The 14,474-nt window shown below is 38.3% G+C and overlaps 5 non-coding genes across 5 annotated transcripts; all 5 read left to right on the top strand.

Annotated features, from left to right (window-relative positions):
* Positions 1–58: 58 nt before the first annotated feature.
* TRNAD-GUC (transfer RNA aspartic acid (anticodon GUC)) lies at positions 59–130 on the top strand. Its single transcript has one exon. It is a non-coding gene; the product is annotated as a tRNA-Asp (tRNA).
* A 1,419-nt stretch (positions 131–1,549) lies between these two features.
* TRNAD-GUC (transfer RNA aspartic acid (anticodon GUC)) lies at positions 1,550–1,621 on the top strand. Its single transcript has one exon. It is a non-coding gene; the product is annotated as a tRNA-Asp (tRNA).
* A 635-nt stretch (positions 1,622–2,256) lies between these two features.
* TRNAD-GUC (transfer RNA aspartic acid (anticodon GUC)) lies at positions 2,257–2,328 on the top strand. Its single transcript has one exon. It is a non-coding gene; the product is annotated as a tRNA-Asp (tRNA).
* Positions 2,329–2,962: 634 nt separating this feature from the next.
* TRNAD-GUC (transfer RNA aspartic acid (anticodon GUC)) lies at positions 2,963–3,034 on the top strand. The gene has a single exon. It is a non-coding gene; the product is annotated as a tRNA-Asp (tRNA).
* Positions 3,035–3,670: 636 nt separating this feature from the next.
* On the top strand, positions 3,671–3,742 carry TRNAD-GUC (transfer RNA aspartic acid (anticodon GUC)). The gene has a single exon. It is a non-coding gene; the product is annotated as a tRNA-Asp (tRNA).
* Positions 3,743–14,474: the final 10,732 nt, after the last annotated feature.

A 14,474-nucleotide genomic window follows, 5' to 3' on the forward strand; every position in this document is an offset into this window, starting at 1 on the left:
GATCGAGGGTATGCCTTAACCCCAAGGAGGTGAACACTGTTTAACTGATGCCAATAAGTCCTCGTTAGTATAGTGGTCAGTATCCCCGCCTGTCACGCGGGAGACCGGGGTTCAATTCCCCGACGGGGAGGCAATTCATTTTATTCACACAATGAAATAAAATGATGTACTTTCTAACATTGTAAATATATATCTGTCATTATCCTTGCCTATTCTGATTGAGAAAAAAGGTTGAATTCACTGATGGCCAAAATGCTTACTGATGTGTTAACTGAAATTCAGAATATGCTCTGAATATTTCAATATGCACAGGCGTACCATCAAAAACACTTTACATCTGCATTCTCTTGGAAAATGAGATGAAGCAGTGGTGAATCCTAGGCTGCTGTTCCACTCGATTGGCACAATTTACAAGTAGAATGACTGCTTTTGGTTAGTAGTGACCCCTGGTGGCTAATAGTTATAAGCTGCAAATGGTAATGTGAGCTGATTATATATATATATATATATATATATATATATATATATATACATATATATATATATATATATATATATATATATATATATATATATATATATATATATATATAAATATATATATTGATAGTTAGAAAGATAGCCAGATAGACAGATCGATAGATAGATATTTATTTCAATGAAATAATTTCTTGATAAAACTGATTGTTTTTGGCTAGGAATTTCTGTATTGTAATATTTAGGAAAAAAGATTACTTGTCCTAACCAAAAGCAGCAAATCTGCCTATTACAATACTGTGAATTGATCGAGGGTATGCCTTAACCCCAAGGAGGTGAGCACTGTTTAACTGATGCCAATAAGTCCTCGTTAGTATAGTGGTCAGTATCCCCGCCTGTCACGCAGGAGACCGGGGATCAATTCCCCGACGGGGAGGGGATTCCTTTTATTCACACAATTAAATAAAATGATGCACTTTCTAACATTGTAAAATATATCTGTCATTATCCTTGCCTATTCCGATTGAGAAAAAAGGTTGAATTCACAGATGGACAAAATGCTTACTGATGTGTTAACTGAAATTCAGAATATGCTCTGAATATTTCAATATGCACAGGCGTACCATCAAAAACACTTTACATCTGCATTCTCTTGGAAAATGAGATGAAGCAGTGGTGAATCCTAGGCTGCTGTTCCACTCGATTGGCACAATTTACAAGTAGAATGACTGCTTTTGGTTAGTAGTGACCCCTGGTGGCTAATAGTTATAAGCTGCCAATGATAAAGTGAGCTGATTATATATAGATATATATAGATATATATAAATATATATATTGATAGTTAGAAAGATAGCCAGATAGACAGATCGATAGATAGATATTTATTTCAATGAAATAATTTCTTGATAAAACTGATTGTTTTTGGCTAGGAATTTCTGTATTGTAATATTTAGGAAAAAAGATTACTTGTCCTAACCAAAAGCAGCAAATCTGCCTATTACAATACTGTGAATTGATCGAGGGTATGCCTTAACCCCAAGGAGGTGAGCACTGTTTGATGGATGCCAATAAGTCCTCGTTAGTATAGTGGTCAGTATTCCCGCCTGTCACGCGGGAGACCGGGGTTCAATTCCCCGACGGGGAGTCGATTCATTTTATTCACACAATTAAATAAAATGATGTACTTTCTATCATTGTAAAATATATCTGTCATTATCCTTGCCTATTCCGATTGAGAAAAAAAGGTTGAATTCACTGATGGCCAAAATGCTTACTGACGTGTTAACTGAAATTCAGAATATGCTCTGAATATTTCAATATGCACAGGCGTACTATCAAAAACACTTTACATCTGCATTTTCTTGGAAAATGAGATGAAGCAGTGGTGAATCCTAGGCTGCTGTTCTACTCGATTGGCACAATTTACAAGTAGAATGACTGCTTTTGGTTACTAGTGACCCCTGGTGGCTAATAGTTATAAGCTGCAAATGGTAAAGTGAGCTGATTATATATATATATATAGATATATATAAATATATATATTGATAGTTAGAAAGATAGCCAGATAGACAGATCGATAGATAGATATTTATTTCAATGAAATAATTTCTTGATAAAACTGATTGTTTTTGGCTAGGAATTTCTGTATTGTAATATTTAGGAAAAAAGATTACTTGTCCTAACCAAAAGCAGCAAATCTGCCTATTACAATACTGTGAATTGATCGAGGGTATGCCTTAACCCCAAGGAGGTGAGCACTGTTTAACTGATGCCAATAAGTCCTCGTTAGTATAGTGGTCAGTATCCCCACCTGTCACGCGGGAGACCGGGGTTCAATTCCCCGACGGGGAGGCGATTCATTTTATTCACACAATTAAATAAAATGATGCAGTTTCTAACATTGTAAAATATATCTGTCATTATCCTTGCCTATTCCGATTGAGAAAAAAGGTTGAATTCACAGATGGACAAAATGCTTACTGATGTGTTAACTGAAATTCAGAATATGCTCTGAATATTTCAATATGCACAGGCGTACCATCAAAAACACTTTACATCTGCATTCTCTTGGAAAATGAGATGAAGCAGTGGTGAATCCTAGGCTGCTGTTCCACTCGATTGGCACAATTTACAAGTAGAATGACTGCTTTTGGTTAGTAGTGACCCCTGGTGGCTAATAGTTATAAGCTGCAAATGATAAAGTGAGCTGATTATATATATATATATAGATATATATAAATATATATATTGATAGTTAGAAAGATAGCCGGATAGACAGATCGATAGATAGATATTTATTTCAATGAAATAATTTCTTGATAAAACTGATTGTTTTTGGCTAGGAATTTCTGTATTGTAATATTTAGGAAAAAAGATTACTTGTCCTAACCAAAAGCAGCAAATCTGCCTATTACAATACTGTGAATTGATCGAGGGTATGCCTTAACCCCAAGGAGGTGAGCACTGTTTAACTGATGCCAATAAGTCCTCGTTAGTATAGTGGTCAGTATCCCCGCCTGTCACGCGGGAGACCGGGGTTCAATTCCCCGACGGGGAGGCGATTCATTTTATTCACACAATGAAATAAAATGATGTACTTTCTAACATTGTAAAATATAACTGTCATTATCCTTGCCTATTCTGATTGAGAAAAAAGGTTGAATTCACTGATGGCCAAAATGCTTACTGATGTGTTAACTGAAATTCAGAATATGCTCTGAATATTTCAATATGCACAGGCGTACCATCAAAAACACTTTACATCTGCATTCTCTTGGAAAATGAGATGAAGCAGTGGTGAATCCTAGGCTGCTGTTCCACTCGATTGGCACAATTTAGAAGTAGAATGACTGCTTTTGGTTAGTAGTGACCCCTGGTGGCTAATAGTTATAAGCTGCAAATGATAAAGTGAGCTGATTATATATAGATATATATAGATATATATAAATATATATATTGATAGTTAGAAAGATAGCCAGATAGACAGATCGATAGATAGATATTTATTTCAATGAAATAATTTCTTGATAAAACTGATTGTTTTTGGCTAGGAATTTCTGTATTGTAATATTTAGGAAAAAAGATTACTTGTCCTAACCAAAAGCAGCAAATCTGCCTATTACAATACTGTGAATTGATCGAGGGTATGCCTTAACCCCAAGGAGGTGAGCACTGTTTGACGGATGCCAATAAGTCCTCGTTAGTATAGTGGTCAGTATCCCCGCCTGTCACGCGGGAGACCGGGGTTCAATTCCCCGACGGGGAGTCGATTCATTTTATTCACTCAATTAAATAAAATGATGTACTTTCTATCATTGTAAAATATATCTGTCATTATCCTTGCCTATTCCGATTGAGAAAAAAAGGTTGAATTCACTGATGGCCAAAATGCTTACTGACGTGTTAACTGAAATTCAGAATATGCTCTGAATATTTCAATATGCACAGGCGTACCATCAAAAACACTTTACATCTGCATTTTCTTGGAAAATGAGATGAAGCAGTGGTGAATCCTAGGCTGCTGTTCTACTCGATTGGCACAATTTACAAGTAGAATGACTGCTTTTGGTTACTAGTGACCCCTGGTGGCTAATAGTTATAAGCTGCAAATGGTAAAGTGAGCTGATTATATATATATATATATAGATATATATAAATATATATATTGATAGTTAGTAAGATAGCCAGATAGACAGATCGATAGATAGATATTTATTTCAATGAAATAATTTCTTGATAAAACTGATTGTTTTTGGCTAGGAATTTCTGTATTGTAATATTTAGGAAAAAAGATTACTTGTCCTAACCAAAAGCAGCAAATCTGCCTATTACAATACTGTGAATTGATCGAGGGTATGCCTTAACCCCAAGGAGGTGAGCACTGTTTAACTGATGCCAATAAGTCCTCGTTAGTATAGTGGTCAGTATCCCCACCTGTCACCCGGGAGACCGGGGTTCAATTCCCCGACGGGGAGGCGATTCATTTTATTCACACAATTAAATAAAATGATGCACTTTCTAACATTGTAAAATATATCTGTCATTATCCTTGCCTATTCCGATTGAGAAAAAAGGTTGAATTCACAGATGGACAAAATGCTTACTGATGTGTTAACTGAAATTCAGAATATGCTCTGAATATTTCAATATGCACAGGCGTACCATCAAAAACACTTTACATCTGCATTCTCTTGGAAAATGAGATGAAGCAGTGGTGAATCCTAGGCTGCTGTTCCACTCGATTGGCACAATTTAGAAGTAGAATGACTGCTTTTGGTTAGTAGTGACCCCTGGTGGCTAATAGTTATAAGCTGCAAATGGTAATGTGAGCTGATTATATATATATATATATATATATATATATATATATATATATACATATATATATATATATATATATATATATATATAAATATATATATTGATAGTTAGAAAGATAGCCAGATAGACAGATCGATAGATAGATATTTATTTCAATGAAATAATTTCTTGATAAAACTGATTGTTTTTGGCTAGGAATTTCTGTATTGTAATATTTAGGAAAAAAGATTACTTGTCCTAACCAAAAGCAGCAAATCTGCCTATTACAATACTGTGAATTGATCGAGGGTATGCCTTAACCCCAAGGAGGTGAGCACTGTTTAACTGATGCCAATAAGTCCTCGTTAGTATAGTGGTCAGTATCCCCGCCTGTCACGCAGGAGACCGGGGATCAATTCCCCGACGGGAAGGCGATTCCTTTTATTCACACAATTAAATAAAATGATGCACTTTCTAACATTGTAAAATATATCTGTCATTATCCTTGCCTATTCCGATTGAGAAAAAAGGTTGAATTCACAGATGGACAAAATGCTTACTGATGTGTTAACTGAAATTCAGAATATGCTCTGAATATTTCAATATGCACAGGCGTACCATCAAAAACACTTTACATCTGCATTCTCTTGGAAAATGAGATGAAGCAGTGGTGAATCCTAGGCTGCTGTTCCACTCGATTGGCACAATTTACAAGTAGAATGACTGCTTTTGGTTAGTAGTGACCCCTGGTGGCTAATAGTTATAAGCTGCAAATGGTAAAGTGAGCTGATTATATATATATATATATATAGATATATATAAATATATATATTGATAGTTAGAAAGATAGCCAGATAGACAGATCGATAGATAGATATTTATTTCAATGAAATCATTTCTTGATAAAACTGATTGTTTTTGGCTAGGAATTTCTGTATTGTTATATTTAGGAAAAAAGATTACTTGTCCTAACCAAAAGCAGCAAATCTGCCTATTACAATACTGTGAATTGATCGAGGGTATGCCTTAACCCCAAGGAGGTGAGCACTGTTTAACTGATGACTATAAGTCCTCGTTAGTATAGTGGTCAGTATCCCCGCCTGTCACGCAGGAGACCGGGGATCAATTCCCCGACGGGGAGGCGATTCCTTTTATTCACACAATTAAATAAAATGATGCACTTTCTAACATTGTAAAATATATCTGTCATTATCCTTGCCTATTCCGATTGAGAAAAAAGGTTGAATTCACAGATGGACAAAATGCTTACTGATGTGTTAACTGAAATTCAGAATATGCTCTGAATATGCACAGGCGTACCATCAAAAACACTTTACATCTGCATTCTCTTGGAAAATGAGATGAAGCAGTGGTGAATCCTAGGCTGCTGTTCCACTCGATTGGCACAATTTACAAGTAGAATGACTGCTTTTGGTTAGTAGTGACCCCTGGTGGCTAATAGTTATAAGCTGCAAATGGTAAAGTGAGCTGATTATATATATTACCTACTGGCGGTCGCCAGTAGGTATATATAGTTAGGATTTTTTCTCTATGGGTTTTTTGAAAATTCTATGTCTAATAACTTTGGCGTTTGTGGACGGAATCGGCTGAAATTTTCAGGAAAATGGCACATTTTGTTTCTGAGCAGCCCTTGAAAATTTGGGGGGGGTTCGTCCAGTGGGGGCCGAGAAAAAAGGGGGGTCCCAAAACGTGTTTTTAACATTGAGTTTTCCATAGGGCGGTTGGCCTCACTTTTAGCCCGAACGGCTGAATGGATTTGCACGAAACTTGGCAAAATTGTAGGGACTGGTAGCCCGATGTGCCTTTTGTAGGTCTCAATATATGTGCTCCAGTGGATTTTGAGAAATTAACGTTTAAAAAAAGATATATATCTGTAACAGCGGACCGGGCAGCGTCCCAGGACGCGTACTTTTCGCGCAACGGAGCTTTGTGAAGCGAAGCTGATTGGTTCTCCGGCGTCTGTCAACATTCCAAACAGTCCGTAGCGGCCGCCATCTTGTCTCTCGGTAGGATCGAGAGACAAGAGGAGGTCAAAACAAAGGGGGAAATAACTATAAGGGGGCATAGTAGATCCTCGCTGACCCCCTAGGTTTGATGTGGAGGTTTTAAAAGGGCCCCGCGGGGCAAAAAAAAATAATAAAAAGAATAATTGAACGGCTGAATGGATTTGCACGAAACTTGGCAAAATATTAGGGACTGGTAGCCCGATGTGCCTTTGCTAGGTCTCAATATATGTGCTCCAGTGGATTTTGAGAAATTAACGTTCAAAAAAAGATATATATCTGTAACAGCGCTCCGCTTCGCGTAACGGAGGTTTGCGAAGCTGATTGGTCATTCTGTCACTGGGCTATAGTTGGGCTACATCTGGCTGATATTTGGGCTACATTTGTTTTTTTGTGTGTCTGGCGGCCATCTTTGGGCTACATTGGGCTACATTGGGCTTCATTGGGCTACATTCGGCTAATTAGCAAATAGCTCATCGCAAACTAGGAATGGTAAAGAATCGCTATTTATTCCTTAAAGTTCGCTATTTAGGAAATGCAAATAACTTTTATGATACATATGGCGGTTCATCTCTAACAAGATAAGAAGCATAGGGATAGATTTATGATGACTGGCGCATCACCAGGGATGTGTTAGTCATTCTGTGCCGCTGTTCCGTCACCTATGGTGTGCTGCATTTACAATGCGGCGCATCATGGGGCAAAAACAGCACAGATGCGTGATGTATCTGTGCCGTAAAGGTGGCGCATTGCTGGAGTTGTATCGCAAGTGTGATGAAGCTCCAGCAAGGGTCGGGGGTGCCCCTGTCGCAGGGTTTCTGTTCTCACACAGAACTGTGGACAGAGGATTGGAACCTCGGCGAATTAGGGTGTCCCAAAACTCACGTTAGTAATCAAAAACTATTTAGCAATCTAGGTACAGTGTCACATTGGATATAACAAACTCTCAATGTTTAGACAATCCAGAATATGAACTTATAGTACCTCAGGATACGTGGAACTCATGAACAGTCGGTCGTTATATATTTCTTAGAAACCAGAACATGGAGTTAAGAAGAACACATGTGTATTTGAAATGTTTATTTACTAATGCCGTCTTCTCAGGCGTAGTACCTTAGATAATAAAAGTACACATATTATCAGTAGCAAAATTACCAGCATAGTTACTAGTACATAAAAAGTGAATGGTGATAGTATGTTAACATGCTGTAAATGAATAAGAGTTAGCAACACTTATAAGCAGCCGCGGGCCGTGGAGGGAGTTACGGTGAGGCAGGGAGGCGGGGAGGGGGAGAAGCAGGGTGGAGAATACAAGTACACATATTATCAGTAGCAAAATTACCAGCATAGTTACTAGTACATAAAAAGCGAATGGTGACAGTATGTTAACATGCTGTAAATGAATAAGAGTTAGCAACACTTATAAGCAGCCGCGGGCCGTGGAGGGAGTTACGGTGGGGCAGGGAGGCGGGGAGGGGGAGGGGCAAGGTAGAGAGGGCTCCACCCTGCTTCTCCCCCTCCCCGCCTCCCTGCCCCATCGTAACTCCCTCCACGGCCCGCGGCTGCTTATATCTCACCCTCCCTAATACACATATTATATTATTTGCTAAGAAGGTCTCTTTGTGTTGGTTTAGGGCGTGTCCATACTTTAGTGTCTTAGATTTGAAGGAATCACATCAGCATACACCAGCTCTCTCTTCATGTGAACCGCATCAACTGTTGTGTATGTGTGTTCGGCAAAGCAATATAAAACCCGCCTCATGCCCAGAATTGGCAGAAGTTGCACTTATGTTATGAGTATGAAGTCGTGGAGATCAGACCTCATAACAATTCTGTATCGTGTTGTTCTTGAAACTTTAGCACTCGCTGTACAGATATAGTTTAACAAGTAAAGCAGATAGTAGACCAATAACATATTATTCTCATGTAAACCACGATGAACTACTAGGTGGAAAGCTAAAGCAACAACTAAGTGTCGTGTGCAGAAGTTGCAAAAAAGGAAAAATGGCGTTTAAACCGGTAATGAGCCCATGCTAACTTAACACGGTGTAAAGATATCCAGGACCTAGATGACACCTCCTCATGATCCGGAAACGAACTGAATAAGATAATAGAAGTGCCATCTCATGAGAGCAGATTGCAAGTTTATATGTGGACGGTCCGCAAGGTAAAGCATTAAAAACTAGGAAAATTCAATGCTAAAGAAAAATAAAACAGCCAAGTACTTTATCGAGTCTTAAGCCAATAGGCAAGGTAAATAATAAAAACTTGACAAATAAGTCAATGAATTGTCAATGAAATGCTAGTACTCAGCATATCAAACATGAAAAAGGTCTATGACATAACTGTGTATGCAAAATAAGCTGCAACAGCCTCCAATAGGAAGTCACCGTCTTCATCCGAAAACAGTTCAGCCATCCAATTTAAAAGCGGAAAAGAACATACGTGCTCTCCCAGCACCGGATCCTCTATCACCATCAGAGGACAGCTCGGTGGGTTTTCAAGAAAGCTGTGTTCCAAGAAAGACTGTGCTGCCGCCAGTAAATTCCAGGGACCAAGTAGTCCATGCATCAATGCCACAGCCATAATCCTTTCGCCAGGACAGATCAACTCGTGAGTAATGATAGGAGTCATCAGCTGATTAAAGTCGACGTCAGGAGAAACCGGTCCGCAGAGACACAAATCAATGGCCCAATCGAAATCACAGGTCAGGCAGTGAAATACAGGCTGGACACAGGTGAAGTAGGAGAACCGAAAAGATAATCCATATGCCGTGCTTAATATCGCCAACGGCATTGTGCCATAATATTCTAGCATGCGATTGCGGAACAGTGTCAGCAGCTGCAGGGTCGGAGGTTGCATAGGAGGGACATCCATATTTAAAAATGTAAAAAAGCACAAGAGCGTCCGCTGGTAATGCAAGTAAAAATGCAATCCACGAACCAGAGTGGAGAAAATGGAATGAAAGGGAGCAGGGATGACTCCAAAGATTTTCTCAAATGAAGTCACGAGACCACTGGTAACAACTTTAAAAAAGTGTGCCAGGGATTTTGTGGAGGATGCGTTAAAGATAGTCGGAAACATGTTGCTGAAATTGAAAGGCAAACCTGTGTACGGGTGTTCGCTATGTGAAGTACGAAAGTTTCACGGGCCGAACTCAAGGCCACCTCTCTCTGAGACAAAAGAGCTCTTATTCTTGTCATGCCGTTGAAACGTGTCCCAAGGTTGGTATTTGTGGCCAGATTGAAAACTCCCTATGTTCATGTGTGGGAGGAAATAGAACATTTCTGCAGCAAATAACCCGTTCACTTACTGTTACGATAAAAGGAATACTTTTTAATTAACTCAGAACAATCTTCATTATTGAGCATCAAATAACTACCATTTTCCAACAACTTGAACGTGGGGATGATAGCAGGAACTGGCGTGCCTTGCAACACGCAAGCCATATTTGGTCGGTGTTTGTTGCATGAATCGTGTAACTGTATGTGCCTACACATTAGTGAATGATCTGGCGTCTCAGTGCATTCCTCTCCATTCAGATAAACTTCTTGATCATCTTTGAAACATCTGTATGTGTATGGAAGCGACCAGACCTCATGAACAACAGCACTACCTAAAGGTTCATAAAGACCTATTGGTATATATTTCATACAATTTGAAAACTTATATAAAGCAAAAGGCAGCGTTATTAAACCGTGGATAAGGCATGTTGCCAAAAAACCCGCAATCCTCTGCTGATGATGTCACTGAGCATGTCATGAATGATGTAATATGTGACATCATCAGTAGTGGATTATGGGTAATAGTATCTCTAGTTTACTCCCCTATAGCTGTCTTTCTTTTAACATAAGTGTGTGTTTCCTTCCCTTATACTTACTGTTTTTGGTTCGCTTCCAGTTCGCGTACCAGCGAGCGAACTAGGAAGCGAACTAAGAGAAATAGAGGTTGGCACAGTTCCAAATATTGTACCAATTTTTTAATAACGGGGAGGTAGTTCTGAAAAGAACTTTTTTTTTTTTTTTTCTGAACATTTTTTTACTGTTTTTGAATTTTTCGGAACAGTTTTATATTTTTTTGGGTTTTTCTTGGAGGGGGCAATGAAAACGATTCATTGTAAAGGGCTCAACAGGAGCAACAAAACAAAAAAAAGAAGTATTTATTATTTTGGGCGTTTCGGACAAACTTGCATATGATAGTCAATAGCTCTGTTGATCAGAGTGATGCTTCTTTCTCCGTAGGAAATGAATCCATCGCAAAATACGCAGGTGTGTTTTACTTCACCAAATCTCATTTGTATATTTGGCACCATCTCCCTGCCCTCTGGTCCCGTTACTTCCGGTACAACTGATCTTCTGGCCATAATAGGGAGATTATCTAGGTCGTTCCGAAACTGTGCAGCACTGTAGTTGTTAGGATGCCACCTAGTCATATGGCGATGCATTGTGTAGTTTCCGAAACTGTATTTTTTGTCGGTCCCTCTGGACAGTCTATCTTGACATATAAGGCAAGTTACGTATCTTGCATTTACTTTTTTCTGACCTTTGGGAATTTTAAAAAATTGCCAAATGAAGTTTTCTTTCCGGTGAGACGTCTTGGGCTGCTCAGGCAAAAACTGCCTCTCTTCGTGCTCGTCCTCCTGTTCCTCTTCTTCTTCTTCTTGTTGAATTACAACTTGAGCAGGTGGTCCACTCTTCCTTGGATGTGGTGGAGGTGGTGGGGAAGCACCAGCTGAAGCTACTAAAGAAGCCATTGCTCAGTGATCACAAAGGGTCTTTCTCTCACAATGATGAAAGTCAGAGTGAGGAAAGAAGGAGGGATTTTCATCATTTGGGAAAAACAAGAGTTCTCAACCAATCAAAAGTGTTCATTTTAGATTATATGACCTAGTCTTACATCATTAGGAAACCAAAAGTGAAATGAACCAATGAAAAGTGTTATTACCAAGTCACATGACTTGCTGTGTTTACGTTAAGCGCTTTGCAGGGCCTCCCGGTTTGCTTCCAGAAACCTGCGCTTTGGCACTCGCTTCGCGTACCAGTTTGCTAACGTAGCACGTCATATGACGTATCAAGCGACAACGTGGAACGTCATGCGGACGGGAGGCGTCACGATGTTGTTTTCTAACGCGGCACTTGCGGTAAAGAAACGTTTACCGGCTCGCGGTCTATTTCGCGGCATCAAGGTCAGCTAACGGGAAGCTTCCCGATTCGCGAAGCGGGAACGAAGAAAAAAAAATATTTTAAAAAAAAATTATTCATAAACATATAAAATATATTTTGGGATTTAAAGAAGAATACATTTTACAGCTACAGATATTAGCTGTTAAAAAACCAATGAAATTCACAGAAAAAACCATAGGTTATAGACCATATATAGTTAGGAATTAGCATTTACAAAACCTTGAAAATTCACTGAAAAAACCATAGGTTATAGACCATATATAGTTAGGAAATAGCATTTAGAAAACCTTATTTTACTCACACAAAACCATTGAAATTCCATATATAGTTAGTTGCACTAACTATATATCGCGCACCTGCAATCCACTGCTGATGATGTCACATATTACATCATTCATGACATGGTCAGTGACATCACTGATGACATCACTGATGACATCTCAAATGACATCACTGATGACATCACTGATGACAACATCCAGTGACTGTATGCTTCTGTAAAGTTAAAATATGTCTTACATATTGAAGAATGAGTGGATGTATAAGTGTCTGGATGAAGGATTTAGTAGGTGCATGACTGACTGTATAAGTGAGTGATTAAATGTGTCTCACTGAGTGCATGGGTTAGTGACTAAACTGTTTTAAATTGTGCATCATTGTGTCTGTTGTTTTGTAATCTGATGCATGTGTTGATCATTAGCTATATGACTAACTATATGGGTTATTGATTAGTTGCCCAAGTATTTGTATGGGAGACTGAGTGTGTGTGTGGGTGTCTGGGAGGTGTATGACTCTGTGCATAGATGTGTGAGCAGTTGATTCACTAGATGTATGGGTTCAAAAGTGCATGTGGAAACATCTGTATGGGCGGTTGACTGTGTGCATGAGTGTATTGGTGAGTGAATGGATATCTCAGTGCTACATGTCAAAGTAAGTACATATGTAAAACACAGTACATGTGATAGTTGACATATATAAATAACTGTGCATAAGAGCCAGTGAATGTGTGAGTGGCTGTATGGATTATTGTGAACTTGTATCAGGGATTGTATAACAGAGTAAATATGTGTTATTATATGTTCCAATAAGTAAGGTGTGTATAACTATATAGTTGAGGAAATCGAGGTGTGATTGATTCTTTGCAAGACTGACTAGGTGTGTGAGTAACTCCATGGATGAGTGACAGTCTGTGAGTGTCTGTTTACACTGAGTGTATCTAAGGTTATATTAGAGTCTGAAGAGGTTCATTGTATCATCACATGAATGATGTCATCAGTGATGTGATCAGTAATGTCAAATGAGATGTCATCAGTGATGTCATCAGTGATGTCATTTGAGATGTCATCAGTGATGTCATCAGTGATGTCACTGACCATGTCATGAATGATGTAATATGTGACATCATCAGCAGTGGATTGCAGGTGCGCGATATATAGTTAGTGCAACTAACTATATATGGAATTTCAATGGTTTTGTGTGAGTAAAATAAGGTTTTCTAAATGCTATTTCCTAACTATATATGGTCTATAACCTATGGTTTTTTCAGTGAATTTTCAAGGTTTTGTAAATGCTAATTCCTAACTATATATGGTCTATAACCTATGGTTTTTTCTGTGAATATATATATAGATATATATAAATATATATATTGATAGTTAGAAAGATAGCCAGATAGACAGATCGATAGATAGATATTTATTTCAATGAAATCATTTCTTGATAAAACTGATTGTTTTTGGCTAGGAATTTCTGTATTGTAATATTTAGGAAAAAAGATTACTTGTCCTAACCAAAAGCAGCAAATCTGCCTATTACAATACTGTGAATTGATCGAGGGTATGCCTTAACCCCAAGGAGGTGAGCACTGTTTAACTGATGACTATAAGTCCTCGTTAGTATAGTGGTCAGTATCCCCGCCTGTCACGCAGGAGACCGGGGATCAATTCCCCGACGGGGAGGCGATTCCTTTTATTCACACAATTAAATAAAATGATGCACTTTCTAACATTGTAAAATATATCTGTCATTATCCTTGCCTTTTCCGATTGAGAAAAAAGGTTGAATTCACAGATGGACAAAATGCTTACTGATGTGTTAACTGAAATTCAGAATATGCTCTGAATATGCACAGGCGTACCATCAAAAACACTTTACATCTGCATTCTCTTGGAAAATGAGATGAAGCAGTGGTGAATCCTAGGCTGCTGTTCCACTCGATTGGCACAATTTACAAGTAGAATGACTGCTTTTGGTTAGTAGTGACCCCTGGTGGCTAATAGTTATAAGCTGCAAATGGTAAAGTGAGCTGATTATATATATATATATAGATATATATAAATATATATATTGATAGTTAGAAAGATAGCCAGATAGACAGATCGATAGATAGATATTTATTTCAATGAAATCATTTCTTGATAAAACTGATTGTTTTTGGCTAGGAATTTCTGTATTGTAATATTTAGGAAAAAAGATTACTTGTCCTAACCAA

This window comes from Lissotriton helveticus, chromosome 1_2, assembly GCF_964261635.1.
Source record: "Lissotriton helveticus chromosome 1_2, aLisHel1.1, whole genome shotgun sequence".
Taxonomy (NCBI): domain Eukaryota; kingdom Metazoa; phylum Chordata; class Amphibia; order Caudata; family Salamandridae; genus Lissotriton; species Lissotriton helveticus.